Consider the following 21,795-nt stretch of genomic DNA (forward strand, 5'->3'; position numbering starts at 1 on the left):
CTTTATTCAAGTATTTAATCTTTACCACACGCACGGCAGCTTGAGTCTATGAATGCTGTAAATTAAATCTTTTTCCATGCTCTTATGTTTTGCATCAGATTAAAAATAAATCTTTCTCATCTATAGTAAATATCTCTATATTTAGAGTGCCATGATCTCAGAATCACTTTTAAATTGCAGTCAAATCAAGTACAAAAGTCCTAATACAAATCATGCTTTACTTTGTTTCTTATAACAAAAAATACAAAGACATCCATTCTTATTTTTTTTCTTTCTCCCTCTCACATAATCAGCCATACACAAGGCTGACTAGCTATTCTGATTCCGTGCTTTTCAGCTCGTTTCTACCATTACTTAACAGCCTTTCCTTTTGGAGAAAAACAGCTGTGGAGAGTAAGCAAATTTAGCAGTTCAGTCCTTCAAACAAAATAAAGCAGATTTCTTCATGCAGAGGTACAGAATATATGACATTGCATGTTTTCCCATCTGGTGACTTATGAAAAAAAGTCCTTCTGCTTTATAATCAAGATTTGATTAATGCATTTATCTTGATTTTTAAATGCATGCAGGTTACAGAGATCTGAAACAAAAATAATGTTAAGTAATTGGCATTTGATGTCTTCTAAAGTATTCCTAAATTTCTTTTTTACTTGCAATGTTTGCCCAGGCTTTTATATCTGTTTTTTTTTTGGCTCCATTTCAGTCACATGAGCCTCCAGATACAGTTCTGACAGACATACCAGTATGCTAACTGTACAGCTATGTGATGTATAGTTTCTCAAAATAGTTTTATTTCAATTTGAGCTGTCTTTTATTCCCTTGAAAAATCTGTCCTGAGTAAATAAATGTATGTTATTAGAAAGAATGAGATGTTGTGTTTTGTTTTAAGTTCTGTTTTCAGTTTGGTATTTGTCATACTGTGCCCAAAATATTCTTTTTTGCCTATGTTCTACTTATATTTTCACAGGAAGGCTTTTGACAGCACCATTTATAATAATAGGAGAAGAGCTAAACAAATAGGATAAACCTCCACAGGTCAGTGAACAATTCTTATGTTTCTCTAGTACATCCACCATTTTAGAGAGATTGAAACAGCGGAAAAGTTCTTTCCAAGACAAATGTGTAGATTTTTCAAGTGAGACTTTCACTGAGAGCTCTGTATCTTCAGCACTTTAGAGCTACATGGGAATGGGAAATATATATTTTTTTCCAAAGTGTAATTTAATATCTCTAGCCCTGCATTTCAAAAGCTCTGCAGATAAGTAGACTCATAAAGAACTCATGGAGCTGAAAAGTAGAATCAACTGTCTGGAGTGTTGGTATCCTTGCAGAGTGCAGATCTATAGAGAGGCTGAGCGAAACAGCAATTATGTATTTTCAGGCAGGTAGTTTAGTGTACCCCAGTCCAGAAAAGCCCTATATTTCTATAGTTTTCTGAGTGTATGCTCACCTGTTATGTCTCACCTTGTGACTCTGCAAAGATGGTTTCTGTGTTTTCTGTTGATACTTCTGATATCTACCCTGATTTTTTTTTTAATGTCTGAATTACACCCATATTATTCTACAAACTTCTTAAAAACTGCTTCTTTCCAGAGCTTCACTGGAGATTTCTGCTTCTTTTTGTTTTGCTGCAAATTGATTAATTTCTTAAACATGTTTGTTAGGAACTCCCCAGTAGAAATTTATTTTAACTCTGGTTCCCTCTCTTGCTAATTTTGATTTTGTTTCCTTGTTGCCTCGTACTTCACTAATTTTAGATTAGGTATTGCTCTTTCTACGTTTCCTCTCTGTCTGGTCATGGCAGAGTTCCAGCCCTGCTCTTCCATTTGGGGCCAGGGTACTAAGGGAAAGCAAGAGGGCCTTCTTACTGTGCTAGGTACCAAATTAACTCAGCCCCCAAGCACATTGGAGAGCTTTCAAGGTTTACTAGCTACAGAGTCATTTATAGGATTATTTATATTACTTTAAGTGGGCCTAACTGTGTCTGATTTGTTTGACTTTGTGGTTATACGCCAGAGAGTTCAGCAGCAGCTGTGAGGTCCTTGTGACACTGCTGGTCTGGTGGGCTGAAGTCTCAGAGGAGTGGTGAGTCCTTCTGCTCTGCTTAGCTCTGCCCCACAGGGATAGCAGGGAGCAGAGTGAGCTGGGAAGGGGAATGCCCCCTGTCTCACCCAGATGTGCAGTCAGGGCAAGGCCACATGACATAGAGAGCTTTGATGTACAAAGGAGTGATCTGGTGATTAACTATTAAATAGAAGCTGTAAGAAATCTATCAGGGATTTTGCTACAATTAATTTGTTCCAAAGTCGCATTTCAGAAATTGCATGTAAAAGGTTGTTATCTGCAAACAATATATGCTTGTCTGTTTGAATCTGACACGTGAAACCATATACTCCAAGTTTACTCCTTGGTAAATTAATGATACTGCCCTTTATATTTTTTCTTATTAATAATAACAATGTGTTCTGATACAAGATACTGTTTCTCAGATAAAGCTAGAGACTAGTGCTAAAATGAGTAAGATAACATTCTATACGCTCAAGAAAACCTTATATTCCATCCAAATAGAGCATTTATTAAATTGGTAATTTTATTTTGCAGCTAAAAAAAATAACTAAAAAGCTGCCTCGCAAGTGCCTAACATTAGCTTCCCATTCAGCAATTGCAAAATTAAATGCAGTGATAGATCCTCTTTTCTCTACCCTAACCTCAAAGATGGAGACTCAGCCCTGTTTTCTCCATGGCTCTAAAAAGACCACCTTTTTCTAGTAATTTCTTTTTCATCCAATTAATTCTATTATTTATTTCAAGTTCCACTGGCTGACAATTTCAGACTGATGGATGTGCTAATCCTGGTCTTTGTCAAACCTTCTCTGGACTTTAAGACCTCCCTCTTGCTTGGCTAAAGCATATTGAACTAAACATAGGTGCCTTGGTGTTAATACTTAACAAGAGTTTTGTACAGACTACAGAATCAAGTACCGTGTTGAGTGACATAGTTTATTCATTAATATTTTAGAAAGACTTGAGCAGGGGAAGGAGTCAAATATTGAAGAAAAAATGTTGAGGTGCAGCTACTTAAATACTTGATGGTAATAAAAAAAATCTCACACACTATAGCAGAACTAAAAAAAAGGTTACCATAATGTAGCATTCAGTTTACTTTATAATTAGAAAGAGAAAACAATTCCTTCATAATATATGCCATGATATAATGTAATATATGTCTAACCTGATTTTAAGCATATATCGCAAAGTATGTTTCTATTTCCATGTGAATCTAGAGAGAAAACCTTGTTAAAATGTAGCTGTACTCTTAGTCTTGGTCATGTGATTATCTTTTCTGGGAAAACCAAGGCATGTGAGTAACATATAAGCCCTAAGAAGTTGGACCCGGCAGGGGCTCAGAAGCATACACAGAAAAGGTTGGAAAATTTTCTTGGTCTTTCAAAGTGAAAAGTCTATTGCATGTCCTTTTTCTTTTTTAGCGATGATTGATTTGGGACCAGATTCACAATCCTCTAAATCAGGTCAGTACATTAGAACTGATTTCATCCCCCTTTGAATATTTTACTGATGTTGCCTGAGTTAATCTCACCCAAGTCACACAGGTGGTGATGCATTGAAATGGACAATTTAGAAGAATGCCTTTAATAAACAGTGTATAGTAAAGGGAGTATCAGTACATGTATTTATATGACAATTCAACTAATGTTCTTCTCTTGAACTAAAAAGAAAACTTGACAGAATAATTAAACGGAGTCACTACCAATAACCTTGTAGATATGCAGGAAAATCTCAAGACTTCGATGTCCTTACTCTGCTGGAAAACGTTTGGTACCAGTGGTTGATAGCCCAAGATATTATATAGGAAGTACTTTATCTACTTAACGTATTTGGATTATTCATTATTTGCCTTGTTTTAGTATTTTTAGGCTGTGATGGTTTGGTGTTAGGCCTTCCTTAGCAACCAGATCAAAACAAGGAAGTGCCATATCCCAGTATTCCATTCTATTTTTTACATAAGCAAGCTCATTGGCTCAACCCCAAGGGCCACCACCCCCTGGGGGGTTACCCTCTTATAACTCCAGGGGGAAAACTTTTTTCCCCCACCACAAAAGTTTTACCTTTATGCACTGTAATGCTTCCCTTGACATTGAGGTCTCTCAGTACACTATCTCCATTATTTTAAGCTTATATAAACCCATGGCAAATACTGTTCTTTCCTTGCCTCCTGTTCTCCTCGATTCATTCACATCTGCCTACCCCCAGCAAAAGTCAGAGTTCTGCATTACAGAGAGGGCATTTTATTATTTTAATTTCTGTTTTGTTTTGAGTTCTGTATTCCATTGGCCAAGGTACAAACTGTTTTCTTTTTCTCTCCACCATTTCCTTCTCCACTCCATACTTCCCTCCTTTTCCTCTCCTTTCCTTCCTTCCCTTCATTCACCCAGCTTTACAAGTATTTGGAAATAACTGATAATCTTATTGTGTGACTTTTCACTCTCCCTTTGCGCATAAAGCAACGTGTATAAGTAGAAAGAGGAAAAAAATGATGTAGATACTTGTTCACAAGAACCTGTATAGCTCAACCGCTTCCTAGTTTGGAAAAATTTCATAAGGAAATCTATTTTTTCTCTTGTTTTGAGTGGATTAATTGAGAGTTCAAGTCAGATGCACTTGCAGTTTGAAACTTCAAGACCAAGGGTTACCTACAGCTTGGTAAATGTTCATAGTAGCATTTAGAAGAAATCGCTTGCTTTTTATAGGTCATATACTGCATTGTAACTGTGGCTATACAAAACTGTTAGAAATGTAATGGTGTTATTAGGACAGTATTTGGGGTTGGAAATAGCAGGGTGATGGAGATTTTACAAACTTTTGGAAGAATAAAGGTAAAAGACACTCAAAGATGATGCTCCCAAACACCTTTATCTGAATTTTCTCTAATGCTTAGCACAGGTAAAGACTGGCCATACTACAAGGAAAACTCCATTTTCACAGTTTTATTGTGACTTCTTTCACAAAACCTCACAATTTGACTTGATAGGGAGGATGAGAAAATATTTTATTGAGAAGTTTTTAGACAGAAAAGAAATCATGCCACACATATTTGTCACTGATGTTTTCAGTTGCCTTTTCTGCTTCCAAAAAATTTTTATGTACATTTCTTGCACATATATATAATATCTTTCTGTATAAAGAGCAAAGAAAAATGCACACCACATTTAACTGCTATCAAACTATAACTTAATTTGCATCATATAAAGCTAATCACAATTAGCTGCCTATCAGTCAGATTTACCAGTGCCGTATTTTTGTACTTGTCTACCTTGAAGTATTGCACAAGTTCCTCAACATTCCTACAGCATCCTGCAGTGCTCTGGGACCAGGTGAGGGTCTACAGCAAGAGAATGCAGATCTGATTCCCTGTACCTTCCCTGGATGTTTCCTGGCCCCCAGCAGCATACTTGTAGGGAACCAGGAACCTCTAAATACTGAAGTATGGTCACTAAGTGCACCATGTAGTAGAATGGCATGAACCCAAAGAATGCACACTACATATGTTTCATTTGCCATTTTTTTGTCATTTTTATTTTTATGTGCTTTTTTCATTATTTTTGACCATAAAAGGTCAATATAATAATAATAATTCTGGAAAATTTTGAATTCTTTTTTTGTTCTCTAATACAGTTTTTTATATATGTTCAGAAAAGCCAATACATGCTAATGAACATACAAGGAAGAATTTCTACTCTACCCTCCCTCCAGGCTTTGTAGTGAGATTCTGTAAGTCTAAAGCTGACCAGTAAAGGTACAATATAGTTCAGACTACAAGGCAGGTTTAGTGCAGGTATGTATGCTTTGTTTATAGCAATGCTCTCTTACAAAGTTTGTGTTAAAAGAGACTGGTATTTTGTTGTCTTTTTTTCCTGAGCCTCTGGTGTGTGATTAGAAATATTTGTCCCCCTCATGTTGCAATTAAATTTGTCTTGAAAGTTGGGAAAAAAAGAAAAAATTATAATGATTGCAAATATCTTCAAAATGTGAGCTGGTAATGTTCCTCAATGTTTCCTTTTTTACAGCTGTTACCAGCTGTATTACTGACTCATGTATCCTACCGTGTCAGGAGTGACTTAAAGGCCTTTGCATTTATGACGTATCTTCTTAAATGGACCAGACCATCTCCTGTTCAAAGCAGCATCTGACTGACATCTCTGTTGGTCATCTGAAAGACAGCTGCCAGCCAGCATCATCATCCCAAGGGAGCATCTCTTCTCTGCTGCAGGGAGCGATGGTAACCCTGACAGGACTGAGAGCAGCATCTGTGCCTCTTTCTGTGTTCTTTAGTATGTTTCATGACTTAAAATTGATCACTACACATGAGGATTGGTATTTTAGTTGAGCTCTTACACATTTTGCTCAGCAATAAAGCATTAAAATAACCCTGAATTAAGGTCTTTGCCTTAGTCTGTTACACTGATGGAGCCTGAGTAATTTCCAATTACTCTGGTTTAATGGCACCTTCATGAATGAGTGACAGTATAGTAGTATAAATAAAGTGTTTTAAAGGAAAGAAGCACATGCTGATGAATCCCTGAAAATCAATTACAAGACAGTAACAATTTTTGATACCGTAAATTACTTGCAAAATAGCTGTGGGCCTCAGTACACCTCTTTGGTGTCTTAATTTTCTAATAAATCTTGAATATGTTTATATGAGTAGCTTTAAAAAGAATTTCTACTAAGGTTGTCAGTGGCGACATTATTGCACCTCCAACTTTAATTGGTCCAAGAGAAAGACATCATCCTCTTTGGGATCTTCTAGTAAGAACAGACCTGAGAAACAGGTCTAGAGAAACTAGATCTGAGGCATATTTGATAACTATATCTTCAGAACATTTCTATGTCACAATACAAAATGTAGCTAAAATTAATTCCTCAGTGCAGTTGAACTCAGTTGACATATAAGCTGGCCAGAGGTAAAATTATTTGTTGAAAAGTATGTCCATGTAACTAAATTTCTACACACAGAATATAAGTGAGTGAAACAAAATAACAACCAGTCCAGGACTGTAGAGTTTTTTCAGCACTGAATCTAATACAGCTCAAATTAGTTAAAAAATCCTATTGTGCCAGGATCTTTTGGTGCCATATATAATATCTTAGCCCTCAGTTCACTTCCTGGCAGACAAATGTACAGTTTGGATTGAAAGGGGAAAAAAACAGGCAGGAAGAAAAGACAGAAAACAGAAAAAAATTGAGATCATTATCATGAGGGGACAATGCACAGCAAATATATATATATATATATATATATATATATATGCAATTTTTAACAGGCATTATTATTTTCTGAATAGCTAAGCATAGATTGACGTTTGAAATAGGATATTACAATACTTTTTGGCAGATTTCCACACAGAAAATTTTAGTCTCTGATGGTGCTGCTGTTACCCACAAAGGGCTGTAACACTGCAGCAATTGAAGCCAAACCTTTTGCTACCCCCATGAACTAAGGTCCTGCTAACCACCTTGTTTCTAGCTGGTTTCTGAGAAACAGCTCAGAGCTAAAGGAACCCAGCAGTGCAAATCTAAATGAAAAATAGTTGAGTAAACTAATTCAGCCAAAGACACTGCTAATATTTCTGCTGGTTTTAAAGTTTTCCTGAAACCAGTTTATGAAAACTTAACCCTCCATATGCTGAATGGGATCTGTGTGCCCTAGAAGGAACAAAAGAAAACTATCTCCTTGACTGCTTGAACAGTCTGAGCTCAAGAGGCAATAGGTCGAGGGAAGTGATGATTAGATCACAGAAAGATACTGCATCAGTACTAGATTCCACAATCCTAGAAAGGTATAGCTAAACTGGAGCAAATGCAACAGAGGCTCATGGAAAGATGTCATTTGCGAGGATAAGTGAGAGACAGAAGTTTGTTAAAGAGATGGCTTTGAGGACACCCAATGACCTTCTCCCATAACTACAGTGATGTGATCAAAATGATAGAGCCAGACTTCTTGCAGTGGTGCACAGCAGAAGAATGAAACAAGGATCATAAACTGAAAGAGAAAATGTCCAGGATGAATTTAAGAAAAACTTTTACTCCATGAGGACAGTCCAGCAGAGGAGCATGATGTCCAGGGAGGTTAAGCAATCTTCATGCTTGGGGATCAGCAAGACCCAACTAAAATAAGCTCTGAGCCACTTGACCTGACATGAAAGCTGTCCCTGCCTTGGGCAGGAGACTGTTTTAGACACCTCCTATGATCCCTCTTCTATTTACTAGATTCACAGAACTGGATGGGTTTTTTCAGCTCACCGGTTGATTCTGTTTAAATGGAAATCTCTTGGATCTCGGAAGCTGGAAAGACACTGTGTTGATCATACTGGAAGCTCTCTGAGATCCTCCATGTAAAGCGATAGCATAAGACTTCCTAAGAGCTTGATGGATACATGTTGTTTTCTATCTCTAATCACTGAAGGTACAAAAAGCTGGAAATAGTTCGTACACCTGAAAAGGATATGAAGGTAACTTAGAACTAAATGAATCACACTCAGCAGTTTAATACAGAGCTTTGGACTGCAAGCTGACCTTGAAGCAAATATATGAATTTCTGAACTGCATACTGTTAGTATTTGTAGCATTTTGTATGAGGGTATGGTTCGTGGCAGATAGTCTGTCTGAATGATCTCCTAGCCTTTAATCTGAAAGCACGAAGCTGATCCTAGAGCATGAAAACCAGCTACCTCCTTCTAAGATAAATTGAATATCTAAGAGGAAAAGTGAAGAGGGCTTTCAATTTTTTTCTTTTTTTTTTTTTTTTTTTGACATGCATTAGTCCCCAGGATAGATCCACACTTTAAACCATGTCTTTTTGAAAAATGTTAAAAAGTTACAGGCTGCAAATTAAGGACTTAATTGTATCTCTGGAACTTTTTCTTGCACAGATGAAAAGTTGTTTGTTATTTGCTCTCCAGTGATTTTTTGATAGCTGTCCATATAAAGCTACTGAAATCTTGATTTAGAAATCATCACAACAAATGTGTTTCTAGGTTAATTCAACTGGCTGCAATTGTCATTTTTTCCCACATGCTGTATTCATAGACAGTGTTCAACCTAAACAATAAAAAACCCCACAAATACTAGATAAAGTATTAGACAGCAAGAAAATTAATTTGTTTGAGCAAAGTAAAATTTAGAGGAACTGGAGCCAAACTCGTGGTTTAATATCTTTATGTTTCAATTATCTGACTGTAAATTGAGGACCTTAGCAATATCTGCTTTCCTGTATATTCAGTCTTTGGTCTGAGAAGTTTATCCTCTAAATTACAAAGAGCACTTACACATATACATGTACAAGACATGTGACAAAGTGCTATTGCTGGGTTGCTAGATGCTACTGTGATCATCAGTGCAAGTAATTAAATAACATCTGAGTTGAACACTACCATCTAATTCTGCAGCTGGGCTTATTTCTCATAATTGCTGAATATCACATAGACATGCAGCCCATTGGGAGTATGCTTGGAGGTTCAATCTTTAAAACTGCTGCAGTCATGAAAAATTACACATTTAGCAATCTTCTCACTTGCTAGCTGAATGAAACTACTTTTGGATAGTTACAGTAATTAAAGAGAAAGAAGATAGTTCTGTTACGGAATTTGAATAATAAGGTTATTTCCTAATTGATCTATGTAAATTGATGAAGATTTTAAATTTCAGCTACCTATGTGTATGTGAAGAGCATATAAACTCCTTAGATGAACATTTTAACATATATCATTCTTTTGCAGTAGGAATATGTGAGTTGTTAACTGGTTAATTATAGTTTCTTAGAGAAAGGATTTTGAATACTCCAGTACATTTTTTTGATTAGTTATTTGCCACCAGCAACCAAGGATTAGACATGCAGATTGCATTTTCAATTAAAATTAGTCTGTCTTTCAAAAACATCCTTGTCTGCAGTCAAAACCTATGGGTACAAAGGTTTCTCAAGTCAGTGATTTTGAATATCAAATTCATCTTTTGGTATAGCTGAAATAAACAGCATTATACTAATGGTTATAAAAAAGGCAATGAAATTTTGAATCCTTTAATTTAATTCTGAGCTCAGGATAAAAAGGTGGTGTTAATAGAAGTTATTTGCTTTACACCTATCAATTTACTCTTATTTGTGTGCAGAGGAAAAATGCCTAGATTTTAAAGGGAATTTGCTGCTCACACAAAGATTTAATGACAGCTTTGGAGGCTGAACTCCTTTACACAGCCACAAAGTATATGTGAGTAAGCTGCATAAAACTTGCAGTACTGCCCTCCCAGTGTGGCACTCATCTGACAAAAGGGAAAACCCTTTTCAAAGTGCATTTGATGAACGCCATTTTAAAATTTGTAAACACGTTATATAAATGCTGGTCTCTGAAGAATCTCACATATCGAGAATATCAGAGATCTGAAAACAAAGGCAAAGAGCAATACAGTGACTAGATTGCTCTGAAAATTTAAAAAAGTTGAAGTGGTTTTTTTCTTTTTTGTAAAGCAAGACAATAGGACAATTGAAAAATGTTCAAAAAGTATTATCTCCGTGATGACACTAGGTGTGAGTTATGTCTGTTCAAAGGCTATGACTGACTGAGAATAGATGTACCTTCTCAACTTCTGAGCCATTATTCTGGGACTAATTGTGTATGGATCTATATCTACACATAAAAAACCTGTGCAATATAAATCTACCAGAAGACATCTTAAACATCTTCCCTGCCCTTTGTATAATAATGTAGCTTATGTCTAAAAATACTTCTTGTCACATTTTATTTTCAGAAAGGATCAGAATGTCAAATCTAGGAACAGTTTTAGTACAGATACTATTGTGTCTCTTAAATTTAAATAATGCAAAGGTCTCTGAATAAATTAGCACAGTTGCCATGGAAACATAGTGGGCAAGAAATATTTATAGTTGCTGCAAGCAATAATTTTGCAGTTTAATACTTTAAAATGTCAAGCAACACATAATCTCTAAAACAAAATAATTTTCTTTGTCAGTGTGTATATTTACAAATTTCTGTTAAAATACATTTTCATTCCTGCCTCCAGAAAAAATTAAAAATCACAAACCTCACAAAGTATTGGACCCCAATTTTGGTTGGCTAAAAGCATTTTTCAGTTATAAAGACAACATCTTATCAAATTTAAGTGTGCTATTTTACATATGCGATCATTAAAGTCAACAACTGTAGATTGTTCAAAGCTAATTAAGTTTAGAATAATTTTGAAGTCTCAACTCTAGCAGTAATTGCAACTACAAAAAATTGTACATGCCTTATTCATAAATGCAAGATAGGAAGTATCTGATATTCTTATTAAAATGATTGTTATTCCAATTTGTTAAGTGACATTTGAAATTTGTTAGTTACTTTATAAGAACATATAGAGAAGCACTAGTAAATTATCTAGGTATATATTGGATACTGTAGGTCTGACAGATTTCCTTATATATCCTACATCCTTTCTCAGCTAAATCCAGTAATCTTCCCAGGGAAACAACACAATTAGCTTCATTATGTTGGTATGAACATTGAGCTTCATAACAAGGATGGACTAGGTTTTCCTTTATCCATAGTACTACCCATCCACAGCATTTGAAGATGCTTTTTTACAGTTCTGCATTCTCTTAACACCTATGTAGAAAGGACTCTGAATATGCAGAGGAGTGTGCATTGCTGTGAAGTGGTGTACAAACACTTGGGAGGAAGGAGAAAAGTGAGCGTTGAGAGGTATGGGAAGAAGGCATAGTGGTATATTCAAGTGTCCTTAGACGATGCTCTCAGAAGACACTAGGAACAAAATCAGCCTTGAGATCTAAGTGCTAATAGCAATGCTTCTGGCATTTATCCCCCAAGTCTCCGTCACAGATGCTTTGTGACATGCTGCACCCATCCATGATTTTGAAACGCTGCCTCTTCTCATCATGAGGACCCCTGGTGGTCTAGTGGTTAGGACGCAGCACTCTCACTGCCGTGGCCCAGGTTCGATTCCTGGTCAGGGAACTCCTCCGGGTAGATGGGGCTCGTCAGCCCTGTAAGGCCATCCATCTAAGAGAAGGTCACTCTAAACAAACCTACGTCCTGAGGACCTCGCTGCCACCGTCCAAGCTCGCTCGGCCCCGGCAGATGAACCTTAGGATTAAAGGGTGGGCTCAGTTCAGCGCACACTGGGTCTCACCTAAAAAATCCACTGCGCAGGCTCGAAGGGTAATGACCTTTCCCAAATCTTCGTTCGCGAAGACTGGCCATGATTGATTATGATTCCTCTTCTCATCATACTTTATTTGATTATAAGTATTTTGGAACGCTGGCAGAAAACATCAGCATTATCAACTATCCAGCTTTCAGAAACTGTGTTGCTTTAAGTCTCAGCAACACAGATGATGGCTGGTAGTTAAGACTTTCCTTGATGGACCTGACAATCTAAAGATAGTAAAGTTGAAGGCTCTCTCCTTCACCTCTCACTAATAGGATTAAGTAAGAAAAGTTCTCATGTACTTCAAAGTAACATGGATGAAAAATTGAAGTATTTCCTTAAATTAAAAATTGAGTTCCTAACTTATGTACCACATCATCACAGTCTATTAGATGGAAATGTTTTTAAAGTTAAACTTATTTAAGCTTTTGAGGAACTGCCCTGCAAGTTCTGCACAGGTTTAAATATGGGCACACTTGTATAAGTGTAGTTATCTCTAAGGAAATCAGAGTGAGTCAAGAGGATAGAGAAGAAAAACTACAAAATAAAGCTGAATAGTTTTACCTGAATTCCTTGAATGAGAAAGGAATCCCTTTTAAAGCTAGAGGGATTCTTCCCTTATAGTTCTTCTATCTGAATAAGCAGTAAAAGCAGAATTGGTCTCACCTGTCATAAATTGTGTGAAAGAATAGAAATAAGTCAGACATTCACTTCTTATGTGGTATACTTATTAATTTTCAGGATTTTATACTTCAATAACTGCAAAATGCTGTCCATTGTAACAATAAGTCACTTCTTAGCAAGATGAAGTATTATATACCTTACTGCATTGAATAGAACCATAGGCCACACCTTCTAAAAGTTCATCTCCTGCCATTCAGCACTCACTGCAGATCCTGAAGTATTAAGAACATTGCTCAGAAACAGGCATAAAGCACTGAACAGAAGGAAGAAGAGCTCAGGATTTATACTCTCAGGAAAACCTCAGAGGACTGAGGCCTGTGTGTGATTTTGCCATCATGCCGAACAGAAAGTGCTGTCTGCTCTGTTTACCAAATTTGAAACCATAATTTCATTATTTATGTAACATTCAGAGAGAAAAATGAAGGTGGTATTTGTGCTTGCATACTGAAAGTGAAATTTCTGCTTGCTAAGTTTGTAAATAACAGGAAGGATCATGTTAAAAAAAAATGGATTTCTTGATGATTTAACCATGTGCAGAAGATGTTTTCTTATTTTGTCATGTTCCTCATCTTGACAATTATAGTTTTGTTATGTCATTTCCACATTAGAGAATTGGTTTTTCTCTATAGTTTTGAAGATGTCCCCGTAGCACAATTTCTTTTGCTTTTTCAGTTTAAAAAACCTACTTAACTAAAAGTTTTTAGGAATAAATATATATTATCAGCACTTTGCTATATTGTTAAATTCTGTTGTTTGCTCATAGTGAAACACATTCGGATTATTATTGTCATTGCCATACACCATATTATTGAAAAATCATTTTGATTTTTTTCTTTTAATGGATAAAATTATTTTAGTGTGTGTGTAATGAGTATCTTAATGTGCTAAATATCAGCAGTATATTCAAGGTATGCAGCACCATTGGTGATTCAGTGAACTGGAACATTTTTCATTGCAGCAGCAATGTGAGAAATAACTGTGTATTCAAGGAACATCAAAGATATTTTCAAAAAATGAATTGCATATTAAATAATGTACTGTGAAGTGAAGGATAGAAGAGAAAGTATGTAGCATTGCTTCTGATCTTGTGAAGAATCTGGATTAGGAAATACTGTCTCATATTCACATGTCAGCCTCCAGCAAGATGTAGCTTGACCTGAGGTTGACTCCAGAGTCACAGGCTAAAAGGAACGGTTATGCAACTAAGAGTGGCTAAAATTAACCATGTGAAACCCCAGAAGACTGGGGTAAGGGTACCCAGAAACCATGTAACTTTAAGGAATAATGTTCACTTCTTTCACTGAAAGGACAGACTTGCATTATTTCAGTGTCCATCTTTATTGTGCTTAGAGACTACTCTGTTTCAATTTCTGGGCATAATTTTCTATTTGCCAGCTCATTTATTGCAAAATACAATACTCTTCCTGTTAGACAGAAGTTGTTTAGTGAATGCCCAGGAGCCCTGCATCAATTTAAAAAAAAAAAAAAGAAGAAAAAAAAGAGAGAGAGAAAGGAATAAAAAGACATAAAAACATAGCTAGAATCTTTCTTTGAAAGCTTCAACTCTTCATTATTATCTCTATTCTGCTCTACTATTTATTCAGTGAGAAAAGTAGAATTCCTCTGTTAGGAAGCATACTTTTGGGAGGACACAGATGGGGGGAGGAGCAGATCCTCCATTTCACAGTATTGCCCTTTCTGTGGACCAGTGCAAAATTACCCATAGGTGGGGTAAAGCAGAGCTGTTGCTCCCCAGCACCACTTAGGAAAGGGGGAGTTACTCCCCATAATCGTCTTTTTCCAGAATCAAGACTCTGGAAATTTCCAATAGCTGGTTTGGAGGCCCATAGCATCTACTGAGAGCCCCTGGGAGTTCTTCCAGGATGACAGAAGGACAGAGATCAGCACAGGTGATTCCTCTGAAACTTGTGCTGCCATGTCAATAAGTAGTTTAGGAGTAATAGCAGTTATTGATTGCCCACCAAATAGCCTTTTCTTTGCTCAAAAACCTGAGATTCATCTCATGTTTGTGCAGGTGCTACACTCCCACAACCAATAGCTATGTCTTCTGTATTTCCAGTTCTGCCCTCAGAAACAGAGACGTCCAGCCTAGCTTATTACATAATAATAGCATGGACTAATCAGAAAAATCTGACAAGCAGAAAAATAAAATATTGTTAAAAAAACCTGCCTCTTTGTGTGATCCAAGGTCTATGCCATTAAAAAAAATAAAAATAATATGACATCAGTAAACAGTAGATCAGACTTATGTTGGAAAATGGGCCTAACTAGCAATAAATGTAGGTGAAGAAAAGACCACTCTGTCCACTGTTACTTTTAAATACCATCACAGGAGTGATAAGCAACAGGATTTAGTAAGGTTTATTATGATTTAGAGGCACCATGCCATGCTTTCAGATCCAAAATTCATATCCCAACTTCGGCACTGAGATCAGTCCTGGGACTTAGCTAGTATTGGGAAAGTAAAAAGCCTTATGAAAAGGTTGGGTGAGAAAGATCAACAGAAACATCAGTGCTACCTGCTTCTTTGTAGTCTTGAACAGCACTTGGAACATGAGGCTTGTGTTATTTCAGTCAGATCTTCCTTACATCTCCTTTTCTTTCACCATGAATTTATTTGCTTTCCTTTTTTTTTCTTCTTTCACCTTCAATTTAATAAAAGTCATGCTTATCAAAGCAAGTCATTATCTTCTGCACACTTCTCTGCACCAATGACCGGCAACACTAAAGAAAATAAAGTTTAAAATAGTTCATGGCTAGTACAGGCCACAACTGACAAATTCTGTTATGTAGAAAGATGATGCCTTCAAGTTAATGCAGATGCAGAACAGTACTGCACAGTACAGCAGAGCCCCATAATGGAGCACAGGAGCCAGAAACTGCAACTAAAGACAGTCTGTCCCCAACTCCCTCATCTGTGGAAACCTTGCTGTAGTAAAATTAATGCAGGAAACTCTACTGATACTTCCCTGCAGTACACAGCTATTGTGTTGGGTTTGTTTTTTTCCAGAACCGAGGTTGCAAGTGCCCCTGCTTTAGGAAAATAAACTGTTTTCTCTTTGCAATGCTTTAGTTTGTATTGAATGTTCTTATGGGTTGTTGTCGACTCTGATATAAGAGAGAGCAAAGATATTTCAGCTGATTTTAGCTTTTTGGTTTTCTTTCCCACCCGAGAGTGTCTATTTTCAGAGTCACAAGCAAGTATTAAAAGCTATGGAGGGAGGGAAGCAATCCTAAAATGGAAAGCTTAATTCTTCACCATACAAATGTTTAACTGTATTTCTGTTTCTGTGTGGGTTTTTTTGTTTGTTGGTTTGGTTTGGTTTTGGTTTTTTGGTTTTGCTTTTTTAAAAATTTTGTTTTTTCTAAGAAGTCAAAAAAATTTGTATGACCAAAAATTTGTAATGACCAAAAAAATGGCCATTATCTGACAAGACTCTTTAAAAGCCTTTCTCTATAGACAGAGCTTCAAATCTCTAATATTATAGAGTAAAAGGTTCACATAGACTATTGGGTGAAATACGAACACTTTCTGGAAAATGAATATAATCCAGGGATATTCATAAAATCCCTGTCAGCAAGACATTTGCTCAGTCGTAGAGAATTATAAATTTACTGAAGTTCTGACAGCATATTAACATTTTGTAAAAAAAACAGGGTACCATCTGAAACTCAAGGAATCTGCAAATTATAAAGGCAGATGAGAAAAATGTCAATGACATACTCTACAATACAATTAGAAAGTAGAATTTAACATAAGTATATAAAGAATTTGAGCATATTCTTTTCCTTTCCTCTGAATAATGAAGCTACAGCTAAAGTTTCCCAGGCTCTCAATTTTAAGCTACCAAGTATACCTAAGAAAGAAACAGGACACTAGTTCAAAATGAAATCCTGACCAGTTTTTATATTGCAAGGCAACAGATGGTAAAATCTACATCACATTATGAACTTCTTGTTGTAGGCCAGTAGCAGACTTTATTATACAGCTGTCTGTCTAGAAGTGCTAACTACAATATCATAGATAAAAAGGAAAGCCACTGAAGCCACAATAGCACAGCAGCATGCTCAGGAGTACCACCCATAAAGAAAAAAACACTGAGAGCTTATTTTTCATTGACTGAGATTCCTGTGTAGGTTCTAGAGCTAATAAACAGGACCCAACAATATTTTGCAGGAAGGAAAACACTGAATTGAAGAGTCTTTAGAGCAGAATTTTGTGGAAAACTCTTAAATTCACACCACCTTTGCCCTCCTCATTACTGTCCTTGATTGGAATATCAAAATGAATACATATAGGCATTCATGGCAGATATTGTGTAACAGTAAAAGGGATGATGTGACATGATGTCTATTGTAATGAGAGCCTGAACACAGGGATGTAGAAAGTCCCTTGCAATCAAGTATCATCATGCACTCAAGATAGGATTTTTTCCTGATCTCGAAAAAGCTTGAATATATGTTCAATTCAAAAGATGAAAGCTAAGAGGTGGGGAATGGAAGAAGAATATTTTTTAATGGGATTTTTTGATTAATGCATAGTTATGTCAAAAAACATGTCTGAGTGTAGTACAGAAAATCCTACACACATTTCTGTTTAGAAAAAGAAAATCTCAGTGAAGCATGTCATTAAATATTAATATTAAATAGAAATTATTAGTAAACATTTTATTTCCTCTATCTGTATAGTAAAACAGTCACAGGCTTCTTCCAAGATGAATGTTCAAACTTCTTATTTCTTATAATGTACTTTCTAATTTTTGAGATAATAAAATACCTGTGAAGGTTTATTCAAATACTTTTTTTTATTTTATCTGGGTATAATACTGTAGTACTAAAATATGCAGACAACTTCTGAAAAAAATTGCTATACAAAAAAAAAGTCATTCTTCTTTGAGCTCAGAATGAAGACAGATTATAGCTGTAAGTGTGCTATTTCACAATAAAAGAAGTAAATGTTGTTAGGGAATTTTATAAACTTGCATGATTAATAGAAAATATTTGATAAAGCACACTTTCATTCTCTATTACGAGAGAGATCTTTTTTAACTGAAAATCTGCCGGTTTTATTTTTCATGCCTTCTTCCATCACCATCAAGGCTTTGTAAAACAGTGAAGCTCACAGTTTGCAATTTTAACAATTATCAGTTTTAAATGATTTGGCGAAAAATGCAGCACAGTATCCAAGCAAGGTCTTTTTCCTGCATGTCTGGGTATATGTCTGTGTATATATACATGTCTGTGTATGTGGGAGGTTGGTGTGACTGTAGCATTTGAGCTGACAACTTCCCTTATAAAGTTAAAGATGTCTGGCATTCTTTTAAATTACTTATGACTTGGCCAAGCCCAAAATGTTTGGACCAAAATTTTCCACAGTAGGTTTATGCATCAGACAGAATTTTATTCAAAACACTCAAGCAAAATAGTTCATCTATTTCAGAGAATGAGATTAGGGAAGTATGTTGTTTTACCAGTTTTAAAGAACATTAGGGAACAGTGTCTTGTAAAAGCTGGATCGAAACCCAGAAGCTGTTAGTCGTGCTATCTTTCTCTGGCAGTAAGTAGCAGGAAAGCCAGCTGCTGAGTGAATGTCTTTGCTTTCTGATCCACATAGAGGAGAGTGGGATATTTTTGCTACCACACCAGAAATGATGGTGCTGCAGGTTAATTTTATAACTGTTGTGGTTGTGCCTCACAATTATGACATTTCAATTTAAATACAAGTTATAGTATTCCTCTCAACCCAAACCACTCTGTGATTCTTTGATAATCTCTGTGAAGTTCCAGTAACTTGACTAGGCCCAGAATTTTATTTCTGTTACATATCACATAATTGTTCAGAATGAATTCCTATACTATGAAATGAATTAATATCTCAAATACAGAAATATTAAAGATATTTTAGCCATATTCTGCATCTTAATATTGCTCATAGATTAATAGGATCATAGAGTGGTTTAGGTAGGGAAGGACCTTACAGATTATCTAGTTCCAACCCTGCTGCCAAGGGCAAGGACACCTTGTGCTAGACCAGGTTACTCAGAGCCCCATCCAACCTGGTCTTGAACACTTCCAGGGATGGGGCACCCACAGCTTCTCTGGGCAACCTGTTTGAGTGTTTCACCACCCTCATAGTAAAGAATTTCTTCCTAATATCTAATCTAAACCTACCCTCTTTGGGTTTAAAGCCATTGCCCCTTGTTCTATCACCACACACCCTTGTAAAAAGTCCCTCACTAGCTTTCTGTTGGTTTTTTTTCCCTTCAACAACACTTCTGGGCTAAGCCCATTTTCTAACATGTGGTAAAAGTCTCCCTAAGTCCAGTCAAACCCCAGAAGTAAATGGTTGTGGGAAAGAGACTCCTCATCTTCCAGGGTAGTGAAACATGATTATTCCCTTCCAGATGTGCTTGCATCAGTCATCACTAGTAAAACTGGAGCTGGCTTCTGTTGACAAATTCATACCTAACTCCCAGTAGAGACACTGGAACCTGACAGAAACCATCTGCAGTGCTGCTACTGTTTGCAAAATGTTGTGTCCTAATTAAACACCACAAAATCCAGCAAGGGTTTTGTTGAACAATCTGGGTGTAGCTCTGTTTCAGAACATATTCCCTCTTTTAATAACTCTGCCACCAGCCAGGTGAGGCAGCAGCATCTAATAAAACCACATTTACCATAGAATCACAGAATCATAAAAGAGTTTGGGTTGGAAGGGACCTTTAAAGGCCATCTAGTCCAACCCCCATTGCAATGAGCAGTGACATCAACTCGATCTGGATGCTCAGAGCTGCCGAAGGGGGGATGGGACCGTGGCACTGCACGGGTCCGGGACACAAGGGAGGCTGCAAGTAGAATCCTTTATTCACGCATGCACATGGTCTTTTATCAGCTCGGGAGGGGAAAGAACATAGGGCGGAGCATGAGACAGACAAGCGGGGGGACAAACCAGGATAGGGACATGGGCAAAAGGGGGAGGAGCAGGGGAAACAGGGAGCAGGCAAACTCATGGCAAGCCTGGGCATGTCCAGGCTGTGCACTGTGTAGTGTGAATACAATGAAACCACATAACAGTAAAGTCCATATAATAACTGTAAGGTCCATATAATAAAATCATGTCAATTGCTGTATGTTTTTCTCCACGCCTGGAACTGTTCCCATCACACAGAGCCCCATCCAAATTCACCTTGAATGTTCCTGGGGGTTTGCCACCTCTCCAGATAACCTGTTCCAGTGTTTCACCACCCTCATTGTAAAAATTGTCTTCCTTATATCTAGTCTAAATCTACCCTCCTTTAGTTTAAAATCATTACCATTTCTCCTATTGTGACATATTCAGTTATAAAGTTTGTCCTCATATTTCCTGTAAGTCCTCTTTAATTACTGTATGGCCACAATGAGGTCTCCCTGGCTTCAGGCTGAACAACCCCAGCTCTCTCAGCCTTTTCTCAAAGGATAAAGTGCTTCATCGCTCTGATCATCTTCATGGCCCTCCTCTGGACTTGCTCCAGCAGGTTGATGTCCTTCCTGTGCTGGGAATCCCAGAGCTGGATGCAGCTCCAGATAGGTCTCACAAGAGCTGAGTAGGGAGGCAGAATCACCTCCCTGGACCTGCTGGTCATGCCTCTTTTGATGCAGTCCAGGAAAACAAAGTATTTTTGAAACCTATTTGGAACATTATGAGACAGGTGTGATTTCACTTGGAAGCATTTGAAATCCAAGATAATAGACACTATAAAAGGTTATCAGCCAAACTGATAATCAGTACTTGCAACTGCCATAGTAAGTCTGCTAGTGTTTACATTTTTATCTCGTATTAAAGGCTGCTTCCTTTGAACTAAAAATATAATTAGTGGCTAATAAAAGAGCATATTAGATTATTCACAGTGTAAATTGATATGGTATAAATTAACTGAGCTGTGTCAGCTGAGGTTCAGGCTTGAGTTTAATGTGATAGTGAGGAAATTTGCAGACCACATCAAAAGAAATTCTGATAATATCAAAATAACTGAAAATTCATAAGCAAATCTTGTAAATTATTTTGCTCTCTATACAATTATTTTAAATTTCAGATAGAAAGATACTTAAGATAATGTATCTAAATATAAAGAGTATCTATGATTGGAAGCTGAACTGGTGATTTATTTTTATATGTTGCTCAGATTGCTTAATTGAATTAAAATTCTTTTCTATTACATTTAATATATTTAATATATTCCATGTGTATTAGAAATCTTTTCATATAGAATTTCTATTCATTGACATTATGAATAGTTTTATATTTCTTAATAAGATTACTTTTAAAATATAGCTTTGGATGTCTGCAAAATTATCCCTATCTGAGACATGTATTCAATCCAGTTTGTATGTACTAGACACACAGTGGCACAACTGTACTTTAGAAACAGAATTATTTGTGTTGGGACAGAACTTTAAGATCATCAGATCTAACCATTAACTTGACACTGCCAAGTCCACCACTAAACCATGCCCCTAAATGCCGCATCTACAGGTGTTTTAAATGATGACTCCACCAATTCCCTGGTCAGCCTTTCCAATGCTTGACCACCCTTTCTTTGAAGAAATTTTTCTTAATTTCCAATTTAAACCTCCCCTGGTGCAACTTGAGGCTGTTTCCTCTTGTCCTATTGCTTCTTACTTGGGAGAAGAGACCAACCTGCACCTATCTACAACCTCCTTTCAGGTAGTTGTAGACGGCAATAAGGTCCCCTCTGAACCTTAAGAAATTATTCCAAAATATGTCACTTATTAATGACCCAGGGCTGGGCTAGTTTGGTGTAAAGGCCAAAAACTCTGAGAAAATCAGGGTATGCAGCAAGATGCCTCCAA

This window comes from Pipra filicauda, unplaced genomic scaffold, assembly GCF_003945595.2.
Source record: "Pipra filicauda isolate LSUMZ 115617 unplaced genomic scaffold, ASM394559v2 scaffold116_size3395265_pilon, whole genome shotgun sequence".
Lineage (NCBI taxonomy): Eukaryota > Metazoa > Chordata > Aves > Passeriformes > Pipridae > Pipra > Pipra filicauda.